Raw genomic sequence first — 26253 nt, 5'->3', positions numbered from 1 at the left:
TCAGGCACGTCTCAAGAATGGACGATCATCGCCTGCCCAAGATAGTCCTATATGGCGAACTCTCTACTGGATGTCTTGACAGAAGGGCACCGAAGAAAAGATATAAAGACTCTCTGAAGAAGTCCCTCGGTGACTGCCACATTGACCACCTCCAATGGTCTGCTCTCTCTCTCTCTCTCTCTCTCTCTCTTTCTCTCTCTGCTGACCGTAATACCTGGCAACGTACCGTCCACCATGCTGTCGCCTCCTTTGAGATCTCCCGCATAGAGAATCCGCGGGAGAAGCGCTGCAGGAGGAAGATTCGAGAAGACTCAGCAGTCACACCTGATGTGAATTTTGACTGCAACCGCTGTGACCGAACCTGCTTGTCCCGCATCAAGCTCGTCAGCCACAAGCTATATATATATATATATATATATATATATATATATATATATGTTTACTGTATTTCGGGGAAAGAGTTCTGACAAAATGCTCGATTACAAAGAAAAACTTTTTCGATATAAGAGCTAAATATTTGTTTATTAATTATACAGAAGTTCAGAAAAACATTGGTACCGTCGGTTTCAAGCCTAATACAACAGGAAATCCTTAATGGTAACACGTAAATAATGTTCAGCTCTCATCAGCCATCTTGTTTTGTGCCCCGGGCAAATTTTTTCAGGTCCACATTTCTTTGTTTTTATAATGTGTATGTATTTATTTAACTATTTCTTATTCCTATCTCTGTATATTATATTTTAATCAAGCTTATTCTTATCTTATATTATATTTCAATCCAGTTGGATTAAAATATAATATACAGAGATAGGAATAGGCTATAGTTAAATAAATACATACATGATTATATAACGGAAAACGTTTACTAGTGATAAAAAATAAATACAATTTAATTATAAAACATGTGTAAGAGATATATGAAGTAAGCATATCAGATTAACAAAGTGTAACAATTTGGGAAATTTATGTTGCTTACATCATCCACATAAAATTTTATATAAATAATTTCAATATTTTATTTAACAGTGCTCGATATGGAGCTAGTTAATATGTTTTGAAAATATATATCAATTAAACCACACAGGATTTTGGCATTTCATCCTCGTGAGGATTCGTCAGGTTATTACCAGCAATAACCTGACAAATCCGCAAAAAAATTCTGTGTAGCTTAATTGTCATATATATTTTCAAACATTACTATATATATATATATATATATATATATATATATATATATATATATATTAATATTAAGTAATGTGATTTATAATTTAAAAATTTTTTAAAAATTTTTAAAATTTAAAAATCAAAATTTAATTAAATTAAAAATCAGTTTCATAAGAAGGAACAACAACAAAGTCAATTATTTGTACGATCGTTTCGGAAATCCGTGCTTTTTATTTGTGGTATACATGAAGTCACGTAGAACAATTATAAATAGTTTTTTTGGTAAGCACGGTCTTTACTTCAATTTTTCAGATTCATCTGCCTTACTTTTAATGCTAGGTTTATTTTTGGTGTCTTTTCAATTCAATAGAAATCCTCCTAAATTTGCTGATGAGGAGACCGTGCTTACCAAAAAAACTATGTATAATTGTTCTACGTGACTTCATGTATACCACAAATAAAAAGCACGGATTTCCGAAACGATCGTACAGATAATTGACTTTGTTGTTGTTCCTTCTTATGAAACTGATTTTTAATTTAATTAAATTTTGATTTTTAAATTTTAAAAAATTTTTTTAAATTTTAAAATTATAAATCACATTACTTAATATTGAATTAGCTCTAGGACATTTAACTATCGAGCTTATTATATATCTAAATTACAATGAGCATTTCCTGTATTTTAATTAAACTAGTAATTTCACTATTACATTAAAATACACTTAGCTCTTTAGACTATTATTCTAATCTGCTTTAAATTATATATATATATATATATATATATATATATATATATATATAATGCAAAAAATATAATTTCAGCAATAACAAAATATTTTTTTCGAAAAAAGTAAAACAAAGATCAGAGAACTAAACTGAATAATAGAAAACTTTAGAAATGATCAAATGTAAGATATTTTTGTTGGTAAAGTTAAAAAGCATTATCCCTTATACAATAGAAAATGCTGTAAAACTAATATATTTAATCGTGTTATTATTAGAAGAAGTATGAGAAGATTTAAAGAAAAGATGTGACGAAAATTAATAAGGCTATAAAAACCTAGCAGGATCCGTTCGGCAACTTTGCCCAGGAATATATAAAATAATGTTAAGTAAACACAAAACTATTTTAAAATATACTTTGTTGTTTGCTAAATACCTATGTATCGACGTTGCTCACGGATATATAAAACAGTATTGCTATTATTATTAATAGTCTTATCAAAATTTGTTATTTCTGATTTTTGTGCTAATACTGCAGGCATCATTTTCATATACTGTTACTTATCATTAATTCTAAGTGGGATTCTATAGTGAAATTTCATCTGTAAATTTTCCAAGCGATGCTATGAAGGGGGTAGACTAGTAATATATACGAAGTAGTGTGTACAATATTGTTAGTGGATCGCCACACTATAATAAATACGTAGATGTTCCAACTAGTTTTGTAACGAATTCCAACCCGCAGGTGCGTGTGAACGCACTTGTATCAGCTAATACTTAAATATAACACAGTTTGATTGTGAAACGGAATTCGCCAATTCACAAGATAACTGTGACTACATTAAAGAGTATACCATACAGAAAGACCCATTGTTTACTCTTAGCATGAGGCTCATTTTCAGAAATGGAACGGAGACGGACTTATCTCTATAAATAATTATTATGTAGACCCTGCACAACGGCAGCATGTAAATTAATTCGCTTTTGTCCGTCCGTGCAAAAACTCGCAGAAAAGTTCATTCAATTTCATATACTAACACACACACATACACGCCTCACAATTACTATATATACAATATATATATATATATATATATATATATATATATATATATATATATATATATACGTAATCGTGTGTGAATATGTCTGTGACCAAGATTTATTTCAAGTTTAGCTCGTGGGGGAAGAAAGAGAAACTTAGCTTTTTACAAAAATAAAACTTAAAGCCTGTAAGGATATATATATATATATATATATATATATATATATATATATATATATATATATATATATATATATATATATATATATATATACAAACACATACGAGTGCGCTTTCAAAAGCAATGCCTCCTATTTTTTCATTCAGCTAGAATGAAGATTACAAATTGCATTGTTATGATTACTGAACGGATGAATTTTCATGACCTGAAGTTATGAACATTTTCTTGTGGGTATTGACGGTGTGAAACTCTTAGACAGCAAACCTTCCTATGGAATTAAGAAGCAGAGAGGAAACCAAAAGATATATAATGATATAAGCAGACCCACATCCACTTACGCACGGCACGCGCTCACGCACACACACATATATTATAATATATATATATATATATATATATATATATATATATATATATATATATAATTTTTTATAAAAAGAACTTGTGTCCGTGTGCGTATGGTGACTTCGTTCCCATGGACTCTGAAACGGCTGAATCGGTTTTTATGAAATATTACAAGAAGACACTTGCTGTGCTTGGCAGTGTTCTTAAATAGGTTTTGTATCGGAATGTCTTTGATAAGTATCGATAATCAATAATTGAAATAATTCGATGAAAGAAGGAACAGGCAATTTTGACCAAAGTTAATAACGTATACAGCCTAACATCACAAGTGCACACAAGCTGAAAGGCTCAGTTTGAAGAACAATTTCATCATGATACTTTAACTTTTTATTTTAAACTTTAATTCAAGTCATTATCACAGCACAACAAGTTAGGCCAGGCATATAAAATCAACCGTATGTTTACTGCTAATACAAGGGCGCATTTAAAATGAATGTTTGTGTTTTGAGCAAAATTGAAATATCGTACATGACTTTTGCATTTTAAACTTTAATTCAAACAATTATATATAAAAATAATCTGATATAATCAACAGTGGGTGTCTCTACAGTGCAATGTAGACTACAATGTTTTGTGAACTACTACACTGTTAAAATCATGTGCGATTCCTCGCGGTACATTGCGATGTGTCCGAAACTAAAGCATACAATCAATCTATTCGATTTTACAGATTTTGATGATTATATAAATATTGGAGCATAAAAACTTTGTTTATCTTCATTTAGTCCTGGTCAACGTCGTGTCACTGTGCTTGTATATATCTCCATATATAATTATGTAATTGCAGACATTCTTCTCTGAACCAAAATACCGTAGGTTTGCAACAACAGATGACACATACTAATTTAATATAAACTACATTTTAGACACATTTAGTCGTTATACAGTAGCAACACCATTACAATCACAGCGTCTTTAGAGGAAATAGCTTATATTTTTCCCTACTAAATATCAAGTCCTCCTACCGCTCCTTGTAAACACCGGCAGGAAATATACACATAATATATGAAACCTTCGTAACTGGATCATAATTTCATAGACATAACATAATCATTCCATTTCTTGATTCAAAAATAATAAATTCTCCATTCTCAAATTCCGCCCATTCTCAATGGCCGAGAACTGACAATTCGATTATTCCATAATCTACTTCTTAATACATAAACAAACGCTTCAGAACTTTTCAAATATGACGGTATTCTCTACAAGAGGTAATCATTTAAAAAAATAAGTCAAATACAAACATAATAGCAACTTATGAACAGAAAATTAAATACTAATAGGTATACACTTACCTATGCACACATAAACAACACGCCACTATCTCCCCCAACAAAAACAAAGTCTGAAAAATATGTATGGGTATTATTATTATCATTATCATTATCATTATTATTATTATTATTATTATTATTATTATTATTATTATTATTATTATTATTCACTTTAAATCAGTGGTCGCCAGATTTGCACGCACGCGCGAGGAACAAATCCAATTCTATCCGACCGATACTGCCATCCCCCAATCTTTTGTTGGTTTATAGTATTTGCAGGATGAGTATCCTGACAACAATTATCAAGAGTAAATTTGGGGCAAATATTTTGGCACCCTACTCTATGTCTATAGGGTGTCTATTTCGATAGCCTTTCTTAACATGGGGTGGTTGGAGGTGTCTATTCCAAAATTCGTTCCTAACACGAAGAGGTTGGGGGATTAATTCTGAAAGGCGTCCTGTGGAGCTTGGGGGTTTGGCATAAACAACAATGGTACTTTAATTTTTCACGGGAAGTGCATGCTTCTACCGAGCGACGCTGGTTAACGGGCCCTGCTAGTATATATATATATATATATATATATATATATATATATATATATACATATATATATATATATATATACATATATATATATATAACCAAGTTTGTGCCGAAGATCAATAATATACGGCTAGACTTTTTAACATCATGTAAATCTTAGTTATTTAGAGAAACACTTTTATTTTATTGTTAGAAGAAATACAGATATTACAAGCATGATACAACCTTTATCCACGAAAAATAGATTTTTTCATTTGGATTTTTGAAATTCAAATATATGAAAGAATGCTAGTTGCATTTTAACTTTTTCAGTCTGATTATGGATTTTTATTTATTACTGCAGCCTACAAAAATATATCCTTAGTATTAAGTATATTATAAAAATATATGTTAGCAAAACTAATTGCTATCTAAATAAAATAATTGCTTGTAAAATAAAATTAAATTGAGTATTTCCCGATTCCGATACAATTATCGATTCTGTTTTAAATTCCTAACATCAATGCAAGATGAAGATGCAAATACTGATGAAGATTCCAATTCTTTTATGTTCTCAAGAATTTAACTATAGATTTGATGCTTTTCGAAAAATGTTCAAATGACTAAATTTCTGTGTAACGTCCGCATATATTTTGCAAAACATAAAAAAAAAAGTTCGAGGAAAAGTAGATGAGAAAAATTGAGAAATTCGAGATATTTTTCTTTTAAAGAATCAGTTTTTACATAATAACGTTACTATTTAAAACAAATCTTAACATTATGAGCGCTCTCTGTTAGCTATTCCAGTATGTGAAGAAATGGTCATATTTGTCTTGCAATTTGGTCGGTTATAAGACTGATTAGCGTTACTGTAAAAAGGAAAACAAGCTACAGATAAAATAATATTGGTAATACTACTAATAATAATGGCAAATGGATTAACACTAAAACATTCTCCCAAAATAGGATACTGCGTTCTTTTTAGATGATTGCGTGTAAGAAAGAAAATGTACAATTATTTTAGAATTTCGAGTAAGAAAGCTGTGTTTCACATAAAATGCCATTTTTTATAAAAGACTTTCTGAATCTTCTGTTTTATATTTAGTTTTCTTGTGAGTGTTTATAAACGGAGGAAAAATGAGAATGAATAAAAGGGGAGCTGAAATGAGAAAATAATAAAAACTTTAGAAAAAATGGACATTTCTAGGATAACTCAATCCAGAAACCAAGGAGTATGTTAATATGTGTATCGTAAAAAATATATAAGAAAGCACGTTTTGGAAATAGCGTTCGTTGAATCAGCTTTTATATAGAAGTGGCTGTTAATTTACTTTTATATATGGAGAGAAGAAATGACCCACGTGAGACCCGACTTCTGCTTTAAATGATACAATTAGATTTCTTTATTTTTCCTCTCTCCCACTGAAACGTTTCGTCTATTGTATAGCTTTTGTTCCAAGAAAAGCGATGTCGCCACCCACATGACCTGAACACATTTTTCAGTTTTCAATCTTTGCTGATATTTGGCCCAAGGCAGGGCTTACCGGCTGAGATTTATTAGTACAATGAAACAATCGGCAGATTAGCAGAACAATTCAATCAGACAATGCTGCATTTGCTGGCGATGTCATTACAAATCGTGTTTAAATAGGCCAGTTGTCAGCGTTAATGCTGCGATCACCAATGCATTCCAATAAAGAATCATTTTTTAAAGTTAATTTAAAATCTTAATAAATAATAACATGGCGCTTTTCTCGGCATTGTCGACATTGCTGTATTATATTACAACAAAATGCTTACTATTTTAACAATCATCTACTTCGTAATCCTCTTTTTCATATATTTTCTTGTAATTTATTTATTCGATTGTCTACGAAAATAAAGATGCATTTATTAAATTATAAATACTTTTTAAATACTCCATCTATATATTTAAGGTTTTAAACGCGCATATTTTCTAATAACTCAACATTATTTTCTTAAAATGTGGAAAAAACGTACGCACACACATTCAGTGCAATGGCTGAATCATTAGAAAATAGCATCCATATTTAAAATCCTTTAAAATTTTAACCAACCTTTCCAGCCATTGATTGCCATGCTTATAGTTCCGTATTTTAGAGTACAATATTCAAACTCCTCAGCTTAACATTGATACGCATTGGAACATATACTTCAGAATAAAATTCTCTAACAATCAACTGGTATGGAAACCTGTGATTATAAGTCTTACAAAATATTATTGGCAGTAATATTCTATAAGTACTATCTCATCTAAATAAAAATTGCTCGATATACAAGATAGAGTAAATGAATCAAATTTTAGTCATTCAATAAATTTAAAACTTTATGATGTGAAATGGTTAAATTTCAAATGAAAAGAGTTTTATTATTCTATGTAAGACAAAGAATACGTTTGAAATATTATAACTCCTTATCCTATAGAATTTAGATGTCTACCATCTCTTCAGAGGAGAAAATATTAGCAAATAATTATAATAGTTTACACCTTATTTGCTAAAGTCAGTGAGACATGAAAAATCACAATTAAAAGTTTTTTTTAAGTATTAAAATATCATAGAGTAAGGGAAGTTAATGAAAAGGACATCAAATTAACATCCAAATTGCGTGGTAAAATCCGAAGTGAATGTCTTTGATAGCAGTGTGGTAAAGTGATCCATTCTGTATTTTGAGTAATCCACATCACAATGTAATAGTCCGAAGTAGGCATTTTCCTGAACGAATTTTTTTTTTGTCTACATAATGAGTCCGGTAAAAAATTAATTGTGATTTTCCATGTCTCACTGACTTTAGCAAATAAGGTGTAAACCATTATAATTATTTGCTAATATTTTATCCTCTGAAGAGGTGGTAGACATTGAAATCCTATAGGATAAGGAGTTATAATATTTCAAACGTATTCTTTGTCTTACATAGAATAATAAAAAAATTTTGATTTGAAATTCAACAATTTCACGTTATACATTTTAAAATTAGTTGAATGACTAACGTTTGATATAACTATGATATAAATCTGAATGTGTGTGTGTGTGTGTGTGTGTCTGGTCACGAATAGGCTCCTATATAGTTGACTATTTTAAAAAATGATTGCGTATGATGATAGATGTATCGAAACACAGGAATGGGTATGTTTGATCCTGCAGAACGGTGGTTCATTAAAATTGTGGGGGTCTGTGTTCGCGCCTGTTCCACAAAGTATGGAAATAAAAAAATGTAAAAATTAAAATAAAATGTTTACAAGTGTTTTTGATATAGATGTACATAATAATACTTTGATAAGTATGTTTTAACTTAAATAGGGATGGTATAATGAAATTGTGGGGTCTGCGTTCGCGCCTGGCCTCCATAGAATGGAAATAGGCACAAACTTTAATAAAGACTTTTCATATATATCTGCGTAAGTATACTTTTATAATTATGTTTCAGTTTGAAGAAATATGGTATAATAAAATTATGACCTGTTCGTTCGCACCTGACCTCCATAGAATGGAAATATGTCAATAAGTGTTTTTTAATATAGATCCACAGAATATTGTGATAAGTGTTTAAGTGTGAACAGGTATAGTATAATAAATTATGGGGTTTATCTATTTTATTTTTACTTTCATCATATTTTGTTTTGGTTTTGATGCACCCCCAAATTCGAAGTTATCTCTTTACAACCCTTCCTTTTCATAACATATACTTTCATAAATCAGAGTCCATTTTCTGTAGGCTGTTTTTGAACCGAGTCAACGACGGGTTCTTTTGCTGGTATGTACATATATATATATATATATATATATATATATATATATATATATATATATATATATAAGTTAATGATTTAGTTATATAAGGTTATCAAAGATATATTTTTCATTCACTGAAAGAAATGTTTTTTAATATTTTCAGTTGTTATAATAAGAATACACGGGGTTATGGATGAAAGACAAAGGGATTATTTACAAGGAAATAAATGGGACATAACAGTTATTCGACGTCTTGTTTTATTCTCTTTCTGTCTTTTTTACTTCACTCTCAGTCACGTGAGAGGGTATAGTTCATTTCATCTATGAAAGGATGTTAGGTCATTCCATTAAATCACCTTCCTCCCAAGTTAAATTCTTCCATAGAATTTTGCTTCTACTATTTTTTCCTTTTTAGACTCTGTCCAAAAAATTCTTTTCTTTTTCTTTTCACTGCTCCTCACCATTTGTGTTTGCCAATTTTTGACTTTTGGAGGGTGACTGGATTTCTGAGTTACTGGTACTTCCTTGTTTGGAGGTTGTATATGGAAAGTGTCATATAGCACTTCCATTGGTAACTCTTGGTTTCTGACTGTTTCTATTTATCGGGGTCTCAGTTGGTTAATATGTTTTTTGTAGAAAAAAGTCTGCCCTTTTATAATGTAAACCATTCTCTCAATTCTTGAGATTATGCCTTCTTCCCAAAACTCTTCCCTGCCCGATAATTTTTTAAGAAAACTTTATCCCCGTTATTGTAAGTCTTGTACCTTACATTATCCTTGATACTTTTTTTTTACTTTTTCTCTTGGGATTAACCGGTCGAACACCGAAGTACCTTCCTGGCAATCATGATGTCAGCTGGGGATCATTTAGCATTTGGATTTGGATTTGGTGTTATCCTATATATTGCTAAGAATTTTTGAATGCTTTTTTCTTCTGTGTCGATGTTATTATTCTTTTTTAAAGCTCGTTTAAAAGTATCAACAAATCTTTCCACTTGTCCGTTTGACGAGGGTTAAAAGTTGGTATTGTAATGTGTTCAATGGCCAGTTCCTCACAGTAGTGCTTGAATTCTTGACCTGTGAACACAGTGCCATTATCACTAACAACTGTTTTCTAAATACCTCGCCCAGCGCTTTTATTGTGTTTGCCGCTGTAGGGTGTTTGTATTTAAATTTTTCTGGCCATTTTGACATACTATATACGATTACTAGGTAATAATATCCCTTCAGAGGTCTTGCGTAATCGATATAGATGCGTGTTCAGGGTACATCTGTTTTAGGGCAAGGTTGCGTCTGTACGGGGAGAGATCTTGCGGCTAGTTGGCAACCTTTAGATAATTTCACCATTTCCTCAATGTCCTGATCCATTCCAGGCCAGTATGTGAATCCTCTCATTAGGGCTTTCATTCCAGGTTGTCCCATGTGGAATTCCTTTAGCATTTTCTATTGTAATATTTGCGGTATTACCACCCTGTCTGCGTACATCAGAGTTTTATCACACATAGAAAATGGAAACATTTTTAATCCTTTTCGTCTTGTCCCGCTTTTTTTTTTATCTTAATATATGTATCTGTTTTCGCCGCTTTCTTTATTTCCCCAAGTGTAACAGGAAGTTCCCTAACAGTATTTATTAATATATCTGTTAGTTCATTTTCTTATTTTAGTGCTGCTATAACAGTGTCTTCAAATTCAATTTTACTGGCGATCAATCTCGACAAACCATCTGCATGTGCAATTTTACTAGATGCTAGCTGTTTCATTTTGAAATCGTAATTGAGCAAAATAATATTCCATCTCTGTAATATATTTGTCGTATGAGTAGGAATCCCTATTTTTAAACCAAAAATCGATAGTAATGGTTTATGGTCCATTTCCAAGACGAACGATCTTCCATGAATGAATCTATGAAACTTTCTCACGGCATACACAATCGCCAACCCCTCTTTTTCGATCTGACTGCACTTTCTTTCAGCGGGTAATAAAACCCTCGAGGCGTGAGAAATTAGTTTAGTAGATCCATCTTCAATTCTGTGTAGAAACACCGCTCCTAAACCGTATTCGCTCACATCCGCCACTACAATTAGAACCTTTTTTGGGTCGTAATATGCTAACGCTAGATCCGATAACAAACGTCTTTTAATTTTTTAGAATTCTCCCTCACATTCTTTTGTACAGAGCCATTTTTTTCTTCTTCAATAATTCATTTAATGGTGCTCTTAGTTCATGCCTATTTGGGATATAAGTATTGCTAGACCCAAGAACGACTGTAACTTCACTACATTGTCTGGTCTAGGCATGTCTCTAATTGCTTCTGTCCTATTTGAGTTAGGTCTTCTACCTTTCCAATCAATGATTTGTCCCAAATATTCAATCTTGTCCATACCAAAATTACATTTTTCGAGAGTCACTTAAAATCCGAAGTCTTCTATTTTCTCGAATATCTTCCGAATGTTTTTTATGTTCTTCAACATTTTTGCTTCTTATCAAAATGTCGTCTAAATAAGCCATTGCAAAATCCAAGCCTGATAGCATGGCATCCATAATTTGTTGGAATAAATTTGGTGCTACTTTCAGCCCAAACGGCAATCGTTTTAGGGAAAATAATCCTTTATGAATATTCATTGTCAGGTATTTAGAACAATTTTCGTGGGCTTTAACCGCAAATATAATTCTGACAAGTCAATTTTTGTGAAATTTTTTCCTCCATTTAACTTAGAAAATATTTCCTCAGGGGTAGGGAGTGGATAGTTATGATCCTTTAAGGAATCATTAAATCCCATAAAAAATCTCCACATACCCTAATTTTTTATTTTTATTTTTCACATAAACTGTGAGTGATGCCCATTCAGAGTAGTCAACTTTTTTTATTACTCCTATTTCTTCGAGTCTATTTACTTCTTTCTCGATTGTTTCTAATGCCGAATACGGAGCCTTCTTTTTGGGTTTAAACACTGGTATCGCTTCATCTTTCAGTTCAAATTTTACTTCCGTTTTAGTGTAGGAACCCAGACCTTCCGAAAATACATTTGTAAAATCCTTCTTCAAATCCTCAACAAATCTTCCTGGCAGTTTGGGACTTTCAGACCCTGTCACATTTACTCTTTTGCAAAATGAGTTTATTGGTTTCTCCTATAAATTGAAAAGTATCATCAAATATATACCGAATAGATTAGAATTTTTTCCAGGTATCACATACATTTTAGTTTTTAACGTTTTTTTAATTCAGAGTCACATTAGTATAAAATTCACCCTTAAATTTTAATTTCAATTTTAATTTATTTCCAGACATTCCTCTGGCAAATTTGTTTTGCAGCTTTGAAGAAACAATTTCCTTCCATGTTGTTTCATCAATTAAGGATATGTCAGTTTCCGTATCCAAAAGGCAGTTTTCTTTCCGGCCATTTATTCTAACTTCAATATTTTCCTTTTTTTTTCCATACATAGACTCGTTTTTAGAATCAATGGTCTTTATTTCAGGCTTACAGTATTTTTCCTTTTTGCGTAATCTTGACTTGTGCCCTTTACGCCCGCACTTATAGAATATTTTGCTTTTGAAGTAGCACTCTTTTGTGAAGTCATTCTTTCCTCCACACGTCTTACAGTATTTTTACATAGTGGTCACCTTGCTTTACCCTTTGTATTTTGTCAACATTGTACTCTTCGATACTAGTATTATCCTGTTTTAAATTTAACAGTTTCTGGCATTCCTCGGTAACTTTCCGTAAAGTTATGTCTTGGTTCATAATGGATAATATTCTAGAACGAATCTCTTTATCCTTCGAGGACGTTTACCCTTGCACAAATATTAAGCATTTAAACATATACTCTTTTAGGTCTTTCAACTTAAATAACTCGCATTGGGCATTTACTCTCCCAGCATAGACTATAAAGTCTTTATCATCTTGTTTCAAAATATTTAAACACCTATAACGAGTATAAAATAAGCTATACCGTTCCTCGAAAATATTCGATCAAATTTCTATAGTCTCTTCAAAAGAAATATTTTCGGGTTTCCTTGGGAGTATAAAATTTGTATACTTGGTATTTTCATGGGAACTCAGTTTTTGCAAGAGTAAAATAATTTTTTCTTCATCCGACCAGGCCTGACATCGTTTGGAAAAAAATATTTTCGTATTTACGATAATATACTGGAAACGTTAAGCCTTTAGTTGATACATATTAATATTCAGTCGGCGAATTTGCAATTCCTTTTGGAGTGAACCGACAATCCTTTTTTTCTTCTTGTTTCATTAATATTGTTTTTAATACGTCACTTTGTTTTAACTGTTCTTTTTGTAAAAATTCTATCTGACTTTGTTGAATTGCCAGTGCTAATTGCATCGTTTTTGTAAACTCGGCTAATTGTTCCATGTTGAAGAATTTCTTTTAAACACAGCAATAAAACAAAAGGTTAACAAAACCTGCACAAAGCATTACATAAATTAACTGAATAGTTTGTTTTTTACACAACACAAAAAAACATTCTATTGTAGATAACGTATTTGCAACACCCCTGAAATTGACACTGAAACACAGCCTACACGTGTTTTTTTCGCCATATTTTTTTCTTCTTATGAAACAAAAAAAATTTGAAATGGACATGTTCAAAAATTGTTCCTTTCAATGAAATGTCAATTTTTCTTTTTTTTTTTTAGTAGGACCGTAACAGACTGAATTTAAAAAAAATATAACTTACTTTTTTGTGTGTCTTAGCTTGTTTTTTAGTAGTTGAATTTATCTGTGCAGTATTTTCTTCTCTTCGTTTTCCAACATTTTTGGCTTAAAGTTCTGTTTTTGTGAGTTCGAATCCTGTCGCCATTTGTTATACCCTTACTTTAAATAAGAATCCAGCAAGAAACACGGGGTTATGGGTGAAAGACAAAGGGTTTATTTACAAGGGAATACAGGGGACATAAGAGTTACTCGACATCTTGTTTTATTCTCTTCCTGTCTTTTATTCCTTTCTCTCAGTCACGTGAAAGGGTATAGTTCATTTCATCTATGAAGGTATGTAAAGTCATTCCATTACATCATCTGTTAAAAATGTGTGTATAAGAGAGATAACTTATTTAACTTACGCTATTCACAAACGAGATTGTCGATGGGAAACAAATTAAGAAGAGTCAGACAATGGCACTAGATGATGCTCATAAGAGAAACGGAAATTTTCAGTGCCCTTTCGTCTGCCACCGAAAACATTGACCAAATGCAGTGAACCAAGTTATAAGGGAAACGGACATTTTCAGTGCCCGCCCGTCTGCCACCGAAAACATTGACCAAATGCAGTGAGCCAAGTTAGCTTAAATAAATTTCCATTTATAAAGATAGCTTTGTGTATATGTTTGTGTGTGTTTGTATTTAATTTGATTTAGTTTTATGTAAATGAGAAAAAGATTTAAAGCGATTCGTTAAAATCCAGATAAATCTGATTTTCGTGAAATTTTAAGTTTATTTGTAGTATTTTAAGGTTTTAATGTATGTAATCTGGGCACAATCTCCACTCTTTCAAACATCTTAGATTTGCATTACATTTGACCTAATCGACACCAATAATCTCTTAATTCCATTTTTTTTCTGAAAGAATTTTCAGCTAAATTCTAAATTTTGTTGCTTTTTAGAATCAGCATCATGCAGTGGATTTGGATTCAAACTGTAATCAGGTTTCTGGATATTTGAAGTTTGTAAGGTTTAGTATGATCATACTTTGCGTTTTACCTTTGGAAAGGGACATAAAAAACACTACAAAATTATTCGATTAACCGATTTTGAACAGAAAAATGAAAAACAATACTAATAATAATAATACTAAGTAAAAGTCAAATAAAGAAATTGATATTGAAATATGAATTAACAGGTAAGTGAACAAAATAAAGTAAACGCTTAACTGAAGAATCGGCTGCATTTAGTCATGGAATATTTTCAGCTTATGTTTCAACTCCTTTTATGTTTCATATCCTTTTATGTTTAAACCTCGGGACGTTACGATCGCCTCAAGAATACTGTGACGAAAGTTTGATCCAACACTATGTAAAATTATGAACCATTCATCGAAGTATTTGTTAGAATACTTATGTATACTAAATAACTCCTTTACCAGTGAATGTGTAAATTGCCGGATGTACCCGAAACCTTGTGCGTATGAATAGCATTAGGAACATAGATATTTAGATATATATAACCTTTAGATAGTCTTATAAACATAATAAGGCCCACACTAACAAATCTATATATATATAAAACTCAATATAGTAAGAAAGGTTAAGGAATTTACATAAAGTTATACTAAATTTTCATGGAAAGACAGCACATCTGTTTCATCAACTCTCCAATTGCACAACTAAAAAGAGAAGGGGCTATACAGGAATAAATTAAAACAAATATATATTTTTACGAAATTCAATATTATGTATATTTTTTGTGTACAGATTAAATCAATTCTAAATCTTAATTTATCTTCTAACCTGTAGACGGTCTAAAATAAATTATATATCCTGTTTTTTTTAATTATATCATAATTCTTCGTGAAAGCAAATGTAAATGTTTCCAGATCTCTTGGTTATCCTATGTTTCTCGAACATTTACAAAAAGACTCAGAGGGACAGAACTTCAAACTTGAAGCACATAATTCTGACTTTTCTTGTGAGTGTTATATTAGAAGTTAATAAACATAATTCTGATTTTTCTTGTAAGTTTTTTTTAGAATTTAAAACACATAATTCTGATTTTTCTTGTGAGTGTTATTTTAGAACTTAAAATAATTATTCTGATTTTTCTTGCTAGTGTTATCGTAGAAGTTCTAAAAAATAATTCTGATTTTCCTTGTGAGTGTTATTTTAGAACTTAAAAAGATATACCTGAATTTTCTTGTAATAGTTATTTTAGAAATTCAAACACATATAACTGATGTTTCTTGTGATTGTTATTTTAGAAGTTCAAAAAATATAACTGATTTTTCTTGTAAGTGTTATTTTAGAAGTTTAAAACATATAACGGATTTTCTTGGGAGAGTTATTTTAGAAGTTTAAAACATATATCTGATTTTTCTTCTGATAGTTATTTTAGAAGTTCAAAAACATTATTCTGATTTTTCCTTTGAGTGTTTTTAGAAGTTCAAAAACATATATCTTACTTGTCTTGTGTGAGATATTTTAGAAGTTCAAAACATAATTCTGATTCTTCTTGTGAGTGTTATTTTAGAAGTTCAAAAACATTATTTTGTTTTTTTCTTGTGAGTGTAATTTTAGAAGTTCAAACACATATATCTGATTTTTCTTGTGAGAGTTATTTTAGAAGTTCAAAAAATGTAACTATTTTTCTTGTGAGCGTTATTTAAGAAGTTCAAAAATATATAACTAATTTTTCTTGTTAGTGTTATTTTAGATGTTCAAAAACGTATATGTGATTTTTCTTGTGAGAGCTTTTTTAGAACTTCCAAAATATAATTCTAATTTTTTTTGTGAGTGTTATTTTAGCAGTTTAAAAACACATAACTGATTTTACTTGTGTTATTTTTGGAGTTCAAAAACCTAATACTGATTTTTCGTGGGAGTGTTTTTTTAAGTTCAAAAACATAATTCTTATTTTTCATGTGAATGTTATCTTAGAAGTTCAAAAACATAATTCTGATTTTTCTTGTGAGAGTTTTTTTTAAATTCAATTTTCCCTCCACACAAGGCACAGTACCACTTTGAAGTAGCGGGCTACCATCAGGGACATAATTTATGGGGGCATTATGAAGGGAGATGTGTAGAAAGATGTTTGTTCACATTACACTTGAACTTCTGCATATCAGTACAGTTGATGAAGCAGAATCCCGTAAGGGAGTTCCAAAGACTTGCAGTTCTGGGGAAGAAACTATTGAAGTAAAAGACTTTCTTGCACCTAGGGATCTGTAAAGAGGTGGGACTTCGTTGCTTGTCGGGTTTGTCGGGGGTAGTTACGTCGAGGAGGTACAAGTGTTTGCAGTTCGTCAGAGCATTCACCATTAAAGAATTTGTAGAACAGGCAGAGGGATGCAACATCTCGTCGATGGGACAGAGGCTGAAGCCTAGATGACAGTTCAGGCCATATCAGGTTGGTGGCTCTTTTTGAACCCTGTCCAGAAGTGAAAGACAAACAGCAGATGCACCAGCCCAAATGTGACAACAGTACTCCATACATGGGCGAATGGTTGCCTTATAGGGTTGCAGGATACTTCCAGGCGTAAGTAATTTTCTAGCACTGTAGAGATAGCCCACCTTCTTTGCAGCAGGCTTGGCAATGCTCTCAATGTATCTATTCCACTTCATATTCCCTGTAAACGTTAGGCCGAGGAGTTTAAAAGAAGTACTTTCAGGCAATGTGTTCTTGGCCATTGCTATTGGTGGTAGAGAGGGTTTCTTGTAGTTATTGAAGGAAACAAGCTTAGTCTTGGCAGCATTGAGTGTGACCATCTATTTTTGTCCCCATTCTACTACTGATTGGCGGTCATCCTCTAGTGTTTCTGCCATTTGCTTAGATATGTGTTCATTTGTTTTCCCCTCATATCTTTTATAGAGAATGGTGTCATCGGCAAAATATAACCATCTCCGAAACAATTTTATTTATGAATATCAGGAATAAAAGAGGTCCAAGGATAGACCCCTGAGGTACTCCCGCATTTATGTCATATTGTTTAGATGTACAACTGTTAAGGACAACTTGGATTTTTCTCTTACTTAAGAAGGATCTAATTACATTATGTATTCTTCCAGTGATACCACATGATCTAATTTTCCTTAGAAGACCATCGTGCCATACCCTGTCAAAAGCCTTAGATATATCAAGGGCTACCGCTCTATCATCCCCTGTTTTGTCCAGTGAACGGTATATACGTCCAGAGACTACAATTAAGATATCTGCTGTTGAACGAGTTTGCCTGAATCCATATTATTTGTCAGTCAGAAGTTTAGTAGCTGTTATGTGCTGGACTAGGGCTTTATTAACTAAGGACTCAAATATTTTGGCGAAAAGCAGGAGGAGGCTAATGGGGCGATGATTTCTTTCACTAGAATTCTTGAAGACTGGTACCACACAAGCGGTTTTCCAGCAGTCGGGAAAGCAAGATTCGTTAAGGCATTTATTGTAAAGTTTGGAGAGAACTGGAGCAACCTCGGCAGATCATTTTTTTAATAGCACAGCCGGGATGAGATCTTGTCCACATGCTTTTGCGGTGTCTAGTTTTTTTTTATAATACCATGTAGGTGATTTTCAAAGGTGATTTGTCTAGTGTGTCGTCTGTCCGCAAAGGAAAGTCAGGGAGGGAGTGGGGTTCCGGGTCCAGTGTGGAGTTTGAGGCAAACCGACCGGCAAGTGTATTGTGAGTGTAATTTTAGAAGTTCAAACACATATATCTGATTTTTCTTGTGAGAGTTATTTTAGAAGTTCAAAAAATGTAACTATTTTTCTTGTGAGCGTTATTTAAGAAGTTCAAAAATATATAACTAATTTTTCTTGTTAGTGTTATTTTAGATGTTCAAAAACGTATATGTGATTTTTCTTGTGAGAGCTTTTTTAGAACTTCTAAAATATAATTCTAATTTTTTTTGTGAGTGTTATTTTAGCAGTTTAAAAACACATAACTGATTTTACTTGTGTTATTTTTGGAGTTCAAAAACCTAATACTGATTTTTCGTGGGAGTGTTTTTTAGTGTCGGTTGCCGTGCAAGCAACCTCATGATTGTTTGATAGTGGGGGAATCGTTGACTGCCCATTATTTACTACACTGTTGTAGATTTTTAAAAAATCACGGGTTCCTAGTTTCTGTGCCTCGATGCGTTTTTTGGTGGTTTCAGAGTAATCTGTCTTCGCTGTCTCTATCACTCTCTTACAATTATTTCTACTTTCTATATACTTCTGTTTGTTTGAACTGGACTTATAGAGTTGAACTGCGGAACGCATGCTGCGTTTGAGCAATGGCAGCTGCACAAGCAGAAGTTAACCATTGGGGAGAGTGGGGCTTGTTATAGAATTTCCGTGCGGGAACATGTGCTTCAATTGCAGTTTTGAACCATTCAGTGGTCTCATTTGCGCACTGTTCTGCTGGAAGAGAAAATATATTTTGCTATGGGGCATATCTATCGTCTGAGGTAGGGAATGGGATATAGAGAAGCTATGTGTTGTGCTAGCAGCTACGTCTGTGTAATTAGAGAATCCAAGCCAGTTACTAGGGTTGACATTAAAGTCACCAAATACATATAATTGTGCGCTAGTATCGAGGGAGAGTGCTATATCCATGCAGTCAGAGATTTTGTTTACTGGGATACAGTCCTGTCTTGAGGGAGATCGGTAGAGAAAATACAAGTAGCTAATATTATGTTGCATATTTAGCCTGAAGCACATAAAGACCTGGTCAGATTTTTCTTGTGAGAGTTATTTTAGAAGTTGAAAAACATCCTTCTGATTTTTCTTGTACGTGGTATTTTAAAAGTTCCAAAACTTATTCTGATTTTTCTTGTGGGTGTTATGTTAAAAGTTCAAAAACATAACCCTGATTTTTCTTGTGAGAATTATCTTAGAAGTTCAAAAATATAATACTGATTTTTCTTGTGAGTGTAATTTTAAAAGTTGAAAAACTTATATCTGATGTTTCTTGTAGAAGTTATTTTAATAGTTCAAAACATATATCTGATTTTTCTTGTAAGAGTTATTTTAGAAGTTCAAAAACATAATTCTGATTTTTCTTGCGAGTGTTTTTTAGAAGTTCAAAAACATGTAACTGATTTTTCTTGTTAGTGTTATTTTAGAAGTTCAAAATTATATAACTAATTTTTCCTGTTAATTTTATTTTAGATGTTAATAAATTTATAAGTGATTTTTCTTGTGAGAGTTTCTTTAGAAGTTCGAACACATATAACTGATTTTTCTTGTGAGTGTTATTTTAGAAGTTCAAAAAAGTAATTCTGATTTTACTTGTGAGAGTTATTTCAGAAGTTCAAATATATAACCCTGATTTCTTTTGTGAGTGTTATTTTTGGAGTTCAAAAACACTTAACTGAGTTTACTTGTGAGGTTTATTTTGGAAGTTCAAAAACATGTAACTAATGTTTCTTGTGAGAGTTATTTTAGAAGTTCAAAACAATACAACTAATTTTTGTTGTGAGTGTTATTTTAGAAGTGCAAAAATATACAAGTGATTTTTCTTGTAAGAGTTATTTTAGAAGTTCAAAAACATATATTTGATTTTTCTTGTGAGAGTTATTTTGGAAGTTCAATACCATACCACTGATTTTTGTTGTGAGTTTTGTTTTAGACGTTCAAAAACATATATCTGATTTTTCTTGAGTGTTATTTTTGAAGTTCAAAAATATATAACGGATTTTCCAGTGAGGGTTTATTTTAGAAGTTTAAAAACGTACACGGGATTTTTGTTGTGAGAGGTTTTTTGTAAGTTCAAAAATATTTTACTGATTTTTCTTGTGAGTGGTATTTTAGAAGTTAAAAATTATAACTCTTATTTTTCTTGTGGGTGTTATTTTGAAAGATCAAAAACATAATTCTGATTTTTCTTGTGAGAGTTATTTGAGAAGTTAAAACACATAATTCTGATCTTTCTTATGAGCGTTATTTTAGAAGTTCAAAAACATCATTCGTATTTTTCTTGTAGGAGTTATTTAAGAAATTCAAAAACATAATTCTGATGTTTCTTGAAAAGTGCAAAAACATGTATCTGACTTTTTACTTGTAAGTGTTATTTTAGAAGTTCAAAAATATAATTCTGATTTTCTTTGTGAGTGGTATTTTCAAAGTTCAAGAACATAATTCTGATTTTTTGTGGAGTGTTATTTTAAAAGTTCAAATACATAATTCTGATTTTTCTTGTTAGCGTTATTTTAGAAGTTCAAAAACATAATTCTGATTTTTCCTGTGAGTGTAATTTTTCAAATTCAAAAACATAATTCTGATTTTTTGGGGAGTGTTATTTTAGAAGTTCAGAAACATAATTCTGATTTTTCTTGTGAGTGTAATTTTTCAAATTCAAAAACATATATCTGATTTTTCTTGTGAGAGTTATTTTAGAAGTTCAAAAACATAATGCTGATTTTTCTTGCAAGTGATTTTTAGGTCAAAAAGATGTGACTGATTTTTCTTGTGAGTATTATTTTATTTTATTGTTCTAAAATATATAACTGATTTTCCTATGAATTTTATTTTAGATGTTAAATAACGTATATGTGATTTTTGTTGTGAGAGTTTCTTTAGAAGTTCAAAACCATATATTTATTTTAGAAGTTCAAAAACATAATTTATTATTTTTATGTGAGTGTTATTTTAGAAGTTCAAAAATATAATTCTGATTTTCCTTGTGAGAGATATTTTAGAAGTTGCAAAACATGTATCTAATTCTTCTTGTAAGAGTTAATTTAGAAGTTCAAAAACATAATTCTGATCTTTCTTTGGGGGTTTTATTTTAGAAGTTCAAAAATATATTGCTTATTTTTTTGTAAGTGATATTTTAAAAGTTCAAACACATAATTTTGATTTGTCTTTTGGGGGTTATTTTTGAAGTTCAAAAACATAATTCTGATTTTACTTGTGAGACTTATTTTAGAAGATCAAAATCATATATCTGAAATTTGTTGCAGATGCTTTTATAGAAGTTCTCACACATATATGATTTTTTTAGATGATCAAAAATAGTATTTTTAGAAGTTCAAAACATAATTCTGATTTTTCCTATGAGATCTCTTTTAGTTACAAACGATAATTCTGAATTTTATTTCTAAAACATATATCTGATTTGTCTTGTGAGTGGTTAGTCAGAAGTCCAAAAATATATAAATGGTTTTACTTGTGAGAGTTATTTTAGAAGTTAAAACACATAATTCTGATTTTTTTGTGTGTGTTATTTTAGAAGTTTAAAAACATGTAACTGATTTTTCTTGTGAGTGTTATTTTAGAAGTTCAAAAAATATAACTGATTTTTCATGTGAAATTATTTTAGAGGTTAAAAAACGTATATGTCATTTTTCTTGTGAGGGTTTCTTTAAAAGTTCAAAAACATATAACTGATTTTTCTTGTAAGTGTTATTTTAGAAGTTCAAAAACATAATACTGATTTTACTTGTGAAAGTTATTTTTCGAAGTTCAAATATATAACTCTGATTTTTCTTGTGACTGTTATTTTAGAAGTTAAAAAACACATAACAGATTTTACTTGTGAGGTTTATTTTGGAAGTTAACAAACATAATTCTGATATTTCTTGTAGGAGTTATTTAAGAAATTCAAAAACATAATTCTGATGTTTCTTGTGGGTTATTTTAGAAGTGCAAAAACATGTATCTGATTTTTTACTTGTAAGTGTTATTTTAGAAGGTCAAAAATATAATTCTGATTTTTTTTGTGAGTGGTATTTTCAAAGTTCAAAAAAATAATTCTGATTTTTTTTTGGAGTATTGTTTTAAAAGTTCAAATACATAATTCTGATTTTTCTTGTGAGTGTTATTTTAAAAGTTCAAAAACATAATTCTGATTTTCTTGTGAGTGTTATTTTAGAAGTTCAAAAAAAAAATTCTGATTTTCTTGTGATTGTAATTTTACAAATTCAAAAACATATATCTGATTTCTCTTGTGCAAGTTATTTTAAAAGTTCAAAACATATATCTGATTTTTCTTGTGAGAGTTATTTCAGAAATTCAAAAACATACTTCTGATTTTTATTGTAAGAGTTAAGATTTGTCTTGTGAGTGATTATTCAGAAGTCGAAAAATATATAAATGATTTTTCTTTTGAGTGTTATTTTAGAAGTTCAAAAACATAATTCTGATTTTCCTTGTAACAGTTATTATAGTAGTTCAAAAAAATAATTGTTTTATTTTTTTCGTGAGTGTTATTTTTCTTGTGCATAATTTTGTAGAAGTTCAAAATCATTCTCCTGATTTTTCTGGTGAGTGTTATTTAGGAGTTCAAAAACATGTATCTGGTTTTTCCTGTGGAAGGTCATTAGAAGTTAAAAAACACAATTCTCATGTTTTCTGTGAGTATTATTTTAGACGTTCACAGACGCATATCTGATTTTTCTTGTGAGTGTTATTTTAGAAGTTCAAAAACATAATTCTGATTTATCTTGTGAGAGATATTTAAGAAGTTCCAAAACATACATCTGATTTTTCTTGTGAGTGTTATTTAAGAAGTTTAAAAACAATTCTAATTATTTCTGTGAGTGTTATTTTAGAAGTTTAAAAACATAATTCTGATGTTTCGTAATTCTGATTTTGCATGTGAGAGCTATTTTAGAAGTTCAAAAACATAATTCCGATTTTTTTCGTGAGGCTTTTGTTAGAAGATCAAAAACATGTATCTGATTTTTCTTGTGACTGGTCTTTTACAAAACCTGATTTATATTTTTCTTGTGTTATTTTAGAAGTTCATAGTGTTATTTTAGAAGTTCTATTTTAGAAGTTCATAAACATCTATCTGATATTTCTTGTGAGTTATAGAAGTTAAAAAAAATGATTCTGATTTTTTGTGAGAGTTATTTTAGAAGTTCAAAAACTTATATCTGATGTACTTTTGGATGTTTTTATGACTCTAAAACATAATTCTGATTTTTCTTGTTATTTTAGAAGTTCAAAAACATATAACTGATTTTTATGAGTGTTATTTTAGAAGTTAAAAAATATATATTTGATTTTTCGTGAGTGTTTTTTTTGAAGTTCGAAAATATATAACTGATTTTTTTCATTGAGTGTTATTTTAGAAGTTTAAAACCGTATATGTAATTATTGTTGTGAGAGATTTTTTAGAAGTTCAAAAACATCATTCTGATATTTCTTTTGTGTGTTCTTTTAGACGTTCAAAAACATAATTCTGATTTTTCTTGTAATTGTTATTTTAGACGTTCAAAAACATAATTCTGGTTTTTCTTGTAAGTGTTATTTCAGAAGTTCAAAAATATAATTATTATTTTCCTTGTGAGAGATATTTTAGATGTTGCAAAACATGTATCTAATTATCTTGTGAGGGTTATTTTAGATGTTTAAAAACATATTTCTTTTTTTTGTAAGTTGTTTTTAAAAGTGCAAAAACATAATTCTGATTTGTCTTGTGGAGTGTTATTGTTCAGAAACATAATTCTGATTTTACTTGTGAGTGTTATTTTAAAAGTTCAAAATCATATAACCGATATTTCTTGCGGATGTTTTTATAGAAGTTACATCCATATATCTGATTTTTCTTATACGTGTTATTTTAGATGATCAAAAACATTATTCTGATTTTACTTGTGAGATGTTTTTAGTAGTTCAAAAACATCATTCTGATTTTTCATGTGAGAATTATTTTAGGAGGTCAAAAACATATATCTGGTTTTTCTTGTGAGTGTTTTTTAGAAGTTCTAAACATAATTCTGATTTTACTTATGAAAGTTATTTTAAAAGTTCAAAAATATAAATCTGATTTTCCTTGTGAGAGTAATTTAAGTTTAAAACATATATATGGTTTGCCTTGTGAGTGGCTGTTTAGAAGTCCAAAAATATATAATGGATTTTTCTTGAGAATGTTAATTTAGAAGTTCAAAAACATATATCTGATTTTTCTTGTGCGTAATGTTGTAGAAGTTCAAAAACATAATTTTGATGTTTCTTGTGAGTATTATTTTATAAGTTAAAAATATTATTCTGATTTTTCTGGTGTGAGTTATTTTAGAAGTTAAAAACATGTATCTGATTTTCTTGTGAAAGGTCATTGAGAAGTTAAAAAACATAATTCTCACGTTTCTTGTGAGTGTTATTGTAGAAGTTAATCAACATAATTCTGCTTTTTCTTGTGAGAGATATTTTAGAAGTTTCAAAACATTCATCTGATTTTCTTGTGAGTGTTATTTTAGAAGTTAATCAACACAATTCTAATTTTTCCTGTGATTGATATTTTAGAAGTTCCTAAACATTCCTCTGATTTTTCTTGTGAGTGTTATTCTAGAAGTTCAAAAACATAATACTTGTTTTTCTTGTTCGAGTTATTTTAGAAGTTCAAAAACATATATCTAATGTTCTTTTGGATTTTTTTATAGTTCTAAAACATAATTCTGATTTTTCTTGATAGAGCTATTTTAGAAGTTCATAAACATAATACTGATTTTTGTTGTGAGAGTTATTTTAGATATACAAAAACGTTATTCTGATTTATCTAGTCAGAGTTATTTTAGAAGTTCAAAAACATAATTCTCGTTTGTCAGAGTCTTTTTAGAAGTTTAAAAACATAATGTTAATTGTCAGAGTCTTTTTAGAAGTTTAAAAACATAATGTTAATTTTTGTGAGTGTTATTTAGGAAGTTTTAAAAACACAATTCGGATTTTTCTTGTGAGTGTTGTTTAGAAGTTCAAAAACATATATTTGATTTTTCTTGTGAGTGTTATTTTAGAAGTGCAAAAACATAATACTGATTATTCTTGTGACAGTTATTTTTGAAGTTTCAAAACATAATTCTGATTTTTCTTGTGCGTGTCATTTTAAAAGTTCAAAAATATAATGTTGATTTTTTATTAGAGTTATTTAAGAAGTTCAAAAACATAATTCTTATTTTTCTTGAAAGTGTTATTTTAGAAGTTCAAAAACATAATTCTGTTTTTTCCTTTTAATAGGTATTTTAGAATATTAAAACATAATTCTGATTTTATTTGTGAGTGTTATTTTAGGAGTTCAGAAACATTATTCTGATTTTTCTTGTGAGTGTTATTTTAGAAGTTCAAGAACGTAATTCTGATTTTTCTTGTGAGCGTTATTTTTGAAAGTCAAAAACATATATCTGATTTTTGTTGTGAGTGTTATTTTAGGACTCGACTCAACAACCGTCTGAATAGTTTAATGGTTAATGCTACAGTTGCCAGTATACGTAATATACTTTTTTCAGTTTGATTATGAAGAAGGCATGACCATTTTAATTTGTATATTATATTAGGGTTAATGTAAAGTCTTATTAGTTTTAATTACTATATTTGATTTTTTACAATTGTCCATAACATATTATTAATTGAATCTTATGTTTCTTGATAGAGAAGGTAAGTATTCAATTAATAAAAAATGACATAAGTAAACAAAATTATTGAATATAAAACAATAGACGCAACGATGCTCCTTTATTTTTATCCTACCTTTTCTGCCAAAACATTCGTGAAAATTAAAAAAAAAAACGCACAAATACATCAAAGAACTTCTTTAAAAATACT

General features: G+C 30.1%; 1 protein-coding gene across 6 annotated transcripts in view; it reads left to right on the top strand.

Annotated features, from left to right (window-relative positions):
- Nucleotides 1-26253, top strand: part of LOC145263161 (solute carrier family 28 member 3-like) — a 688175-nt gene that overhangs the window by 400936 nt on the left and 260986 nt on the right. The window contains exon 1 of one of the 6 annotated variants that reach the window (XM_080120173.1): nucleotides 14693-14750. The exons of the other annotated variants lie outside the window; for them this stretch is intronic. The gene's annotated coding sequence lies outside the window, so the exon portion shown is untranslated. Of the gene's footprint in view, nucleotides 1-14692; nucleotides 14751-26253 lie in introns of those variants that run through there. 6 annotated transcript variants of the gene reach the window in all.

Source organism: Euprymna scolopes, chromosome 38 (genome assembly GCF_053919585.1).
Source record: "Euprymna scolopes isolate OS-2025 chromosome 38, ASM5391958v1, whole genome shotgun sequence".
NCBI classification, from domain to species: Eukaryota; Metazoa; Mollusca; class Cephalopoda; order Sepiida; family Sepiolidae; genus Euprymna; species Euprymna scolopes.
This window is presented reverse-complemented; position numbering and strand designations above follow the sequence as displayed.